The 9,463-nt window shown below is 41.0% G+C and overlaps 1 non-coding gene across 1 annotated transcript; it reads right to left on the reverse strand.

Moving 5' to 3' along the window:
• Nucleotides 1-8,446: 8,446 nt before the first annotated feature.
• TRNAG-CCC (transfer RNA glycine (anticodon CCC)) lies at nucleotides 8,447-8,519 on the reverse strand. Its single transcript has one exon. It is a non-coding gene; the product is annotated as a tRNA-Gly (tRNA).
• Nucleotides 8,520-9,463: the final 944 nt, after the last annotated feature.

The following is a 9,463-nucleotide window of genomic DNA, read 5'->3' on the forward strand; positions in this document are numbered from 1 at the left end:
GCTCCGGCTCTGCTTTTAGGGAAGTCAGTCAAAGATAAATGGTTTAGGAGGAAGAGGTGTCAGAAGAACCAAGTCTTAGAGCCCTTTGCTCGCTGGATGATCTTAGGTTAAAATACTTAATTTTTCTGGGTCCTGGTTTCTTTTTTTTAAAATGTTGTCAAAGTATAGTTGATTTGTAATGTTGTGTTTAGTTTTTTTCTGTGCAGCAGAGTGACTGTACAGAAAATATATCTTTTCATATTCTTTTTCATTATGGCTTGTCACGGGGCATTGAGTATAGTTCCTGCTGTACAGTAGGACCTTGTTGATTATCTATCCTGTATACAAGAGTTTGCCTCTGCTAAGCTCAGACTCTCAAGCCTGCCCTTCCCTACCCCCGTCCACCTTGGCAACCACGTCTGTTCTCTATATCTGTGTGTCTGTTTTTGTTTTGTAGGTATGTAATTTTGTATTATATTTTAGATTCCACATATAAGTGACATTATATAATATTTGTCTTTATCTGACTTACTTCCCTTAAAATGATCATCTTTAGGTTCATCTGTGTTGCTGCAAATGGCATTATTTTATTTATGGCCGAGTAATATTCTACTGTGTATATGTACCACACCTCTATCTATTCGTCTGTCGATGGACACTTAGGTTGCTTCTGTGTCTTGGCTATTGTAAATAGTACTGCTAAGAACACAGGGGTGCATGTATCTCTTTGAATTATAGTCTTGTCTGAATATATGCCCAGGAGTGGTATTGCTGAATAAAATGGTAGTTATAGTTGTAGTTTTTTGAGGAACCTTCATACTGTTCTCCATAGTGGCTGCTCCAACTTACATTCTAACCAACAGTATAGGGAGGGCTCCCTTTACTCTGCACCCTCTCCAGCATTTCTTGTTTGTAGACTTTTTAATGATGTGGGCCCTAGCTACTTTCTGTCTTCATTCATTTTTTCATTCATTCATTAATGTACATTGGGCTAATCGTGTGACCTACATGCAAGACGGTTAAGAAATTACAATGAATTATAATTCATTGCAACTATAATATGAATGCCCAATACAGACTGTAAGGCTTGAAAAGGTCAGGCTTACTTTAGGGGTATACTCCTACAACCCACCACCATTATAGCACTTAACACCATACACTCTAAGATTCACGTCCCACAAGGGAGAGAGGAGTATATTTTCCTCCACCCTAGAAATGACTATATTTCTTCAAATCTGAAATTCTGTGAAATGTAAGATACATTATTATCGTATATACAATTGAGAAAGAAAATAAAAGTCCTGTCAATGAAACTAGGAGACACTGACTCCTTACCACTTGGTATTTTTTATTTTGTATTGATTGATAGAGCTGTTTTCAGTTCAGTTCAGTTCAGTTGCTCACTCATGTCCAACTCTTTGAGACCTCATGGACTGCAGCATGCCAGGCCTCCCTGTCCATCACCAACTCCCGGAGTTTACTCAAACTCATGTCCATTGAGTCGGTGATGCCATCCAACCATCTCATCCTCTGTCGTCCCCTTCTCCTCTTGCCTTCAATCTTTCCCAGCATCAGGGTCTTTTTAAATGCCTCAGTTTTTCACATCAGGTGGCCAAAGGATTGGAGCTTCAGCTTCAGCATCAGTCCTTCCAAGGAATATTCAGGATTGATTTCCTTTAGGATTGACTGGTTGGATCTCCTTGCAGTCCAAGGGACTCTCAAGAGTCTTCTCCAACACCACAGTTCAAAAGCATCAATTTTTCAGTGCTCAGCTTTCTTTATAGTTCAGCTCTCACACCCATACATGACTACTGGAAAAACCATAGCCTTGACTAGACGGACCTTTGTTGGCAAAGTAATGTCTCTGCTTTTTAATATGCTGTCTAGGTTGGTCATAACTTTTCTTCCAAGAGCTGTTTTAGACATATTTTATTTCCATCATTTATTTTGAAAATTTTCAACCATACAATTAGTTTTTGTATGTGGTATGAAGTAGGGGATGGGATTCATTTTTGTTTTCTTATAGATATCCATTGTTTCAACACCATTTGTTGAAAAAGATGTTCTTTTCTTTCTGGATTTCTTTGGCCTTTTTAATAAACTTATTTAGACATAGATTTTATCATATATCCCTCTTGCATTTATGTAGGAAAATATATTTATTGATTCATGCATATATATCATGTGCATATATGATACATATTACACATATATACATACCATGTATGTAGATAAAACATATATATGAGTAATAAAATTTACATTTGTAGTCTTATTCTTCAGAGAAGGCAATGGCACCCCACTCCAGTACTCTTGCCTGGAAAATTTCATGGGCGGAGGAGCCTGGTAGGCTGTAGTCCATGGGGTCGCTAAGAGTCGGACAGGACTGAGCGACTTCACTTTCACTTTTTACTTTCAGGCATTGGAGAAGGAAATGGCAACCCACTCCAGTGTTCTTGCCTGGAGAATCCCAGGGACAGGGGAGCCTGGTGGGTTGCCATCTATGGGGTCGCACAGAGTCGGACACGACTGAAGCAACTTAGCAGCAGCAGCAGCAGCAGTCTTATTCTTCTGAACCACTTTTCAGTCCATCTACAATCTTTGTGTGAATGTTTTTCCACATATTACTCTCTAAGACATGAAGAATATCATATATTCAGGATCTCTTTAGAAAGCACTCCACTTTTATCTCTAGAATTTTTTTTCCAGTGACCTCACACCCATTTTGCAAGTTTTGATTTTGGTGCTTTCTAGATCCCTGGGTTGGGAAGAACCCCTGGAGAAGTATTCTTGCCTGGCGAATTCCATAGACAGAGGAGCCTGGTGGGCTACAGTTGGTGTGGTCACAAAGAGTCAGACACAACTAAGCAACTAATACTTTCACTTTTTTCAGATTCTACCAGAAGAGTCAATGGAAAAGTTTGTGAATTAAAAAAAAAAAGATTAATCCAGCATCGTGTATCCAGTGCCCAGGCCTGTTCCTGCCTACCAGATGATCATCAGTATTTCTTGAACAAATAAATTGATTTTTTTTAATCTTAAAATCTCCTTTGACCTGCTGTGTTCTCCCATTCAGTAGTTCTGGCATATAAAAATATACTGTCATTATGTTTTCCAAGCCCCAAACCATCTGCTTACTAACTATAAAACTGTACTTGGGAATACCCACCTTACCTTATTATTTGTGTTCTTGGATTTTCCTAAAGGCACCCTCAAGAATGAAGGAAAAGATGCCCCAAATGTAGGTGTTTCCAAAGTAAATTTAAACGGTGCTTTTGAGGAACTAATGCCCAATGTGGCCTGGGAGGCAGGCTTTTCTGTTAATAGCTAAAATGTTGGTGCAGTAAGTTCTGTGATTGTGTATGCCGTTTACTTCCATTTGAAGCCGTTCCAAAGTGTACTTGATGCATTTAAATAGTACTTTAAAGAAAAATACATTTCCAGTCTCATAACCACTAAGGATAAAATGTATTTGTTCCATCAGTATCCTTTGTTACTTTAAATTCGACTTATTTTTTTTTAATTTTTGGCCACACCTTGAGGCATATAGGACCTTAGTTCCCTGACCAGGGATTGAATCCTCACCCCCTGCATTGGAAAGCAGAGTCTTAACCACTGGACTGCAGGGGAAGTCCTCAGCTTATTTAAACATGATATTTAAACCAATACATTGTCCATCAAAGCCCTTGAAATATTCTGTGTTGACATCTATCTAGGACAGTGACTTGATGTCGGGTTACATATAATAGTGATGGTGGCTACTAGGTCCTTCTACTGTATAGATACCTTGTAGAATAATGTTATTTGAATATAAAAAATCCAATAGGCCTCATCATATTTATGGCAGGATTTCCCCCAAAATACGTGGTGTTTCAAAAAGAAACGATCTAGTCAATTTCCTGGTTTGGATAGTACACGATAGTTATGTCAGATATGCCTTTGAGGGGCAGCTTGGTGAAGGGTACCTGGTACTTCTGTACTGCTTTTTAAATTATTTATTTACTTTTGGCTGTGCTGGGTCTTCACTGCCGTGCAGGCTATCTCTAGCTGCGGTGAACGGGGGCTGCTCTCTACTTGCGGTGCGTGGACTTCTCACTGCAGCGGCTTCTCTTGTGGAGCGCGGGCTCTAGAGCACAGGCTTATCGGTTTAATCGCTCTGAGGCATGTGGGATCATTCCAAACCAGGGATTGAACTCGTGTCCGTGCTGGCAGGCAGATTCTTAACCACTGGACCACCAAGGGACTTCCTCTCGCTCCTATTTTTGCAACTTCTTTTGAGACTTTTCTTAGTTCAGGTGGCTTGTGTATAGCAGAAATTTATTTCTTACAGCTCGGGAGGCTGGAACTCTGAAATCAGAGGGCTGGCATGATCTGGGTCTGTGAGAGGCCTCCCTTGGGTTGTATCCTTATGGAGCAGATAGGCCGCAAGCCAACTAGCTGTCTGGCCTCTTAGGCCACTAATCCCCTCTATGAAGGTTCCAGTCTCATGACCTAACTTACCTTCTAAAGCTATCACATTGGGTATTATGGCTTCGATATATGAATTTTGGTGAGGCAAATATTTAGTCCATAACAAGACTATAATCATTTCAAAATAAAAATTTAAAAAAGAAGTGATTTTTTGGGATCACTATATCTTAACTTTCTGATTGGAAATTGATTTTTATGCCATCAAGAAGAAAAAGAGAAATTGCCCCTTGGAAGAAGTATCTCTGCATTGCTGTTACTAATTTTTTTCATTTTTGTGCACAAAGCATAATGCTTTAAGCTTTAAAGATTTGTTTTTTAAAAATCTCACTTTAAAAAAATCCCACTTAACTTGAAAGTGAAAATGATAGTTACTTCTGGAGAGCAGAATAAGGAAGAACTAATTTTCATTTCTGTCATTTCTTTAATTGATAGAATATTATATAATAAATTTTTATTGCCGTAATAATTTGGGGAACGAAACTTAGACTTTTCTTGAACAGCTCTAAGACTCAAATTACCCAGTGAAAATGTTCCTGAGTATTCCTCATTATCAGAGGGAAACCTTAGTCCATTTTTAGTGGCCCTCAAATTTATGTTTTGGGAATAACTTCAGCATGGGAATAAATTTATACATCAAAACTATTTCTACTACTCTGATAAATAAAAGCAAACTACTGAATTAAAACTGAATCTTCACATGCTTTTCCCCAAGCAGTCTACATTTTTTCATAAAGGATTAAATAGTTATTAAAATTTCATAAAGCATCATTTTTATTTTTTCAAGATCAAAATATATCATTCTACAGTCACAGCTCTCATACACTATAAATAATTTTATGTTTCCAGCTGTGATATTACTGAAAATATTGAAAGAGCTTAATAATTTTTGACTGTAGGGTAGATTGCATTTCTTCCAAACTTTGGTTGTTGGATTTTTTTAACATCCAGATATGCTTGTGTGTGAGTGTGTTAGTCAGTCAGTTGTGTCCAAGTGTTTGCGACCCCATGAATTGTAATTCACCAGGCTCCTCTGTCCATGGAATTCTCCAAGCAAGAGTACTAGAATGGGTAGCTATTCCCTTCTCCAGGGAGTCTTCCTAACCCAGGGATCGAACCCAGGTCTCCTGCATCGCAGGCAGATTCTTTACTGTCTGAGCCACCAGGTATACTTAACTTATTTATTTATTTGGCAGCACCACTTGGCATGTGGGACCTTAGTTCCCCAGTCAGTGATCAAACCCACACCCCCTGAAGTAGAATCGCAGAGTGTTAACCACTGGGCTGCCAGGGAAGTCCCAGTAGCAGATGTTAAATAAAGAGATTCTGAGATGACAAGGTAGCACTGTATAGCACAGGGAACTATATTCAGTATTCTGTAATAAACCGTGATGGAAAAGAATATATATGTATCTTATACATACACTCCTTTTATATGTACAGATGTACAAATATGTATGTATATCTGAAACTGAATTTGCTCAGTCGTGTCCGACTCTTAGCGACCCCATGGACTGTAGCCCACCAGGCTCCTCCATCCATGGAATTTTATAGGCAAGAGTACTGGAGTGGGCTGCCATTTCCTTCTCCAGGGTATCTTCCCGACCTGGGGATTGAACCCTGGTCTCCCGCATTGCAGGCAGACGCTTTCCCGTCTGGGCCACCAGGGAATTCCATGTATATCTAAATCACTTTGCTATACACCAGAAACTAACACCACATTGTAAATCAACTATACTTCAATTAAGAAAAAAAACAAGGACTTGCCTCGTGGTCCAGTGGTTAAGAGTCCACCTTCCAACACAGGGGACACGGGTTTGATCCCTAGTCAGGACCACTAAGCCTGGGTGCTGCAACTAGAGAAGCCCAAGGGGGCAATGATGAGCCAGTGCAGCCAACGTTAAAAATGTGGGATCACGCCTGTGCTTGAAACACTCCCTGGCTTTTGGGCACGTTCATGTCCTTTGTTTTCCTCTGTTTGGGATATGGTTATAACTCTCATTTATTTCTTCCCCAGCACACTAATGGCCAGTTGCTGATTAGCTAATGAGCTCCAGCATGATTCAGTGAATAGAATGAAATCCTTGGCAATGGGCTTAGTCAATCTAACTCAGTAGGAAATATTGGTCCGTTGGTGACTGGTAGTTAATCCTTCAGTAAACACCTGTCTCTACAGGGAGACAGCTAGACCCAGCGTGACCTGCGGTAGAGTTAGGGTGACCAGGTCGATTAACAATGCTTTGTTAGTTTCAGGTGTATAGCAGAATGATTGAGTTAAACATATACATGCATCTATTCTTTTCCCATTTAGGTTATTACAGAGTATTAAGAAGAATCCCTGTGTCATAGAATAGATCCTCGTTGGTTATCTATTTTAAATATAGCAATGTGTGCATGTCAGTCCCAAGCTTGCAATCTCTCCTTACCCCCAACACTTGAAAGGCATGTTTAAAAGCAAGATTGCCCAGCACAATTTTTGAAAGTTTTGTGGGCATTTGGATACATGGAGAAGGTTAAATATAATTAATTCCTGGAACAAGTATGCTATCTATAGAGTAGTTTAATATCAGAGTTAATAAACCAAAGCCAATGGAGTCATTATTTGAAATCTTTCCTTTTTCACGCATTGCTATTCCCAGAAGTTTTTAAAACTGCAGTCCTAACAACAGCAGGTAATTATATATGCTGTCTGGCTTAAAGAGTAAATTAATTTTGCATGTAATTCCCCCAGAAATCTATATGACAGAGAATTCTGTTTTATACTTTTTTTTTTCATAATGGCAATAAATAGCACAAGATAACTGATATGAAACCAACTATTTAAAATCTACCTGCTTAGGTGACTTCCCTGGTGGTCCAGTGGTTAAGACTTCGCCTTCTACTGCAGGAACTGCGGGTTGGATCCCTGGTTGGGGAGCTAAGATCCTACATGCCTCAGGGCCAAAAAGCCAAAATATAAAACAGAAGCAATATTGCAAAATCAATGAAGACTTTAAAAACGGCCCACATCCTGGGGGCAGTCCTGATTACAGTGGCTCTTGTGGTGCCTTGAAGAGAAAAGAACAAGATAAACATGAAGGGTCTGGAAATTCAGCAACAGAAAAAAACAAGACTCTTAGGGACCTTTCTGCCTGCTGTAACCATTGTGGTACTATGGAGGCCTGTCCCCCTCCTATCCTACGAGAGGAAAGGTATTTGTCCTACTCTTCTCCTGACTCATATACAGAATGTTTATGTACCTCATCCAATCAGCAAATGACTCGCAAGACCCTGTCCCATTGCTTTGTCCCCCAGCTATTAAAGCAGACCAAAGACTGCCATCCGGAGTTCCTCTACCCCATTATCAGGAAGCCAGCTTGCTGTACTCTCAGTGATTCCCCACCCCCACCCCGATCTAATAAACTTTATTCTTCTTTCAAAAAAAAAAAAAAAATGTCCACATTTAAAATAAAATCTACTTGCTTCTGTATTCCCAGTTGAAAAAGCAAACATTTTTCGAGAGGGACTTAGAACCTATAAAGTAAATTTTCTGCGTGGGTCTTTAATGGCTGTGCCTATTGACAAATTCGTGTTTTCCCAAATCAGCTGTGGGGGGTGGGGGTGAGGTGGGCTGCGCATGCTCTGTGTACAGAGGCATTTAGACAGAGCAAAGTCTTGTTTGCCTGTCCAAACAGGCCACTCCATGGGGGCAGGTTAGAAATTATATTTGCATGTGTATTGCAGATACCTGAGTAGTAGGTACATTGTGAGAGGAAAAAAAAATCGGAATACTTGTTACATGATATTTTGACAAATATGGGTTGGCTCTGGCTTGGACGCTGGATCCAGGCCACTGTAGAGAAGAATATTAGGTTCAGGTCCTAGTCTTTGTTCATATTTATTTATTTTTGGCTGCACAGGGTCTCAGTTGCAGCCTGCAGGATATTCAACCTTTGCTGGGGAGTGCGGGATCTTTCCTTGTGGCTTGAGAACTCTAAGTTGGGCTGTGTGGGAGATTTAGTTCCCTGACCAGGGATTGAACCTGGGCCCCCTGCATTGGGAGCACAGAATCTTAACCATTGGACCACCAGGGAAGTCCCAGGCTTTTGCAGTTTTGAGGGTCCTCCTGAAGAAAGAAAACATACAATTATGAATACAAAATTAGGCAAGAAATGTAAAGGCATTGGTAGGGACCCTCACTGAGCTTCTGGAAGGGCCTGTGCAATAGAGGGGAGAAGGCAATGGCACCCCACTCCAGTACTCTTGCCTGGAAAATCCCATGGACAGAGGAGCCTGGTGGGCTGCAGTCCATGGGGTCGCGAAGAGTTGGACATGACTGAGCAACTTCACTTTCATGCATTGGAGAAGGCAATGGCAGCCCACTCCAGTACTCTTGCCTGGAAAATCCCATGGACGGAGGAGCCTGGTAGGCTGCAGTCCATGGGGTCGCTAAGAGTCGGACACGACTGAGCGACTTCACTTTCACTTTTCACTTTCATGCATTGGAGAAGGAAATGGCAACCCACTCCAGTGTTCTTGCCTGGAGAATCCTAGGGACGGGGGAGCCCAGTGGGCTGCCGTGTATGGGGTTCGCACAGAGTCGGACATGACTGAAGCGACTTAGCAGCAGCAGCAGCAGCAGCAGTGCAATAGAGGAGCTTGTGGCCGTGACCTTCATGGTAAGTCTGAGTCTACAACCAAGAGCATTAGAATGTCAGCTCCAGAGGTCAGGGATTTCTTTTTTCTTTATTATAGTCGATTTACAGTATTTCAAAGTAACAGTAAAGTGATTCAATTATACAAGCATGCATGCTAAATCGCTTCAGTCACGTCCAACTCTTTGTGACCCCATGGACTATAGTCTGCCAGGCTCCTCTATCCATGGGATTCTCCAGGCAAGAACACTGGAGTGGGTTGGTGTGCCTTTCTTCTGGGATCTTCCCGACCCAGGGATCGAACCTGTGTGTCTTACGTCTCCCTGCATCGGAAGGTGGGTTCTTTACCACTAGCGTTACCTGGGAAGCCCTCAGTTATACAT

This window comes from Bos mutus, chromosome 22 (genome assembly GCF_027580195.1).
Source record: "Bos mutus isolate GX-2022 chromosome 22, NWIPB_WYAK_1.1, whole genome shotgun sequence".
Lineage (NCBI taxonomy): Eukaryota > Metazoa > Chordata > Mammalia > Artiodactyla > Bovidae > Bos > Bos mutus.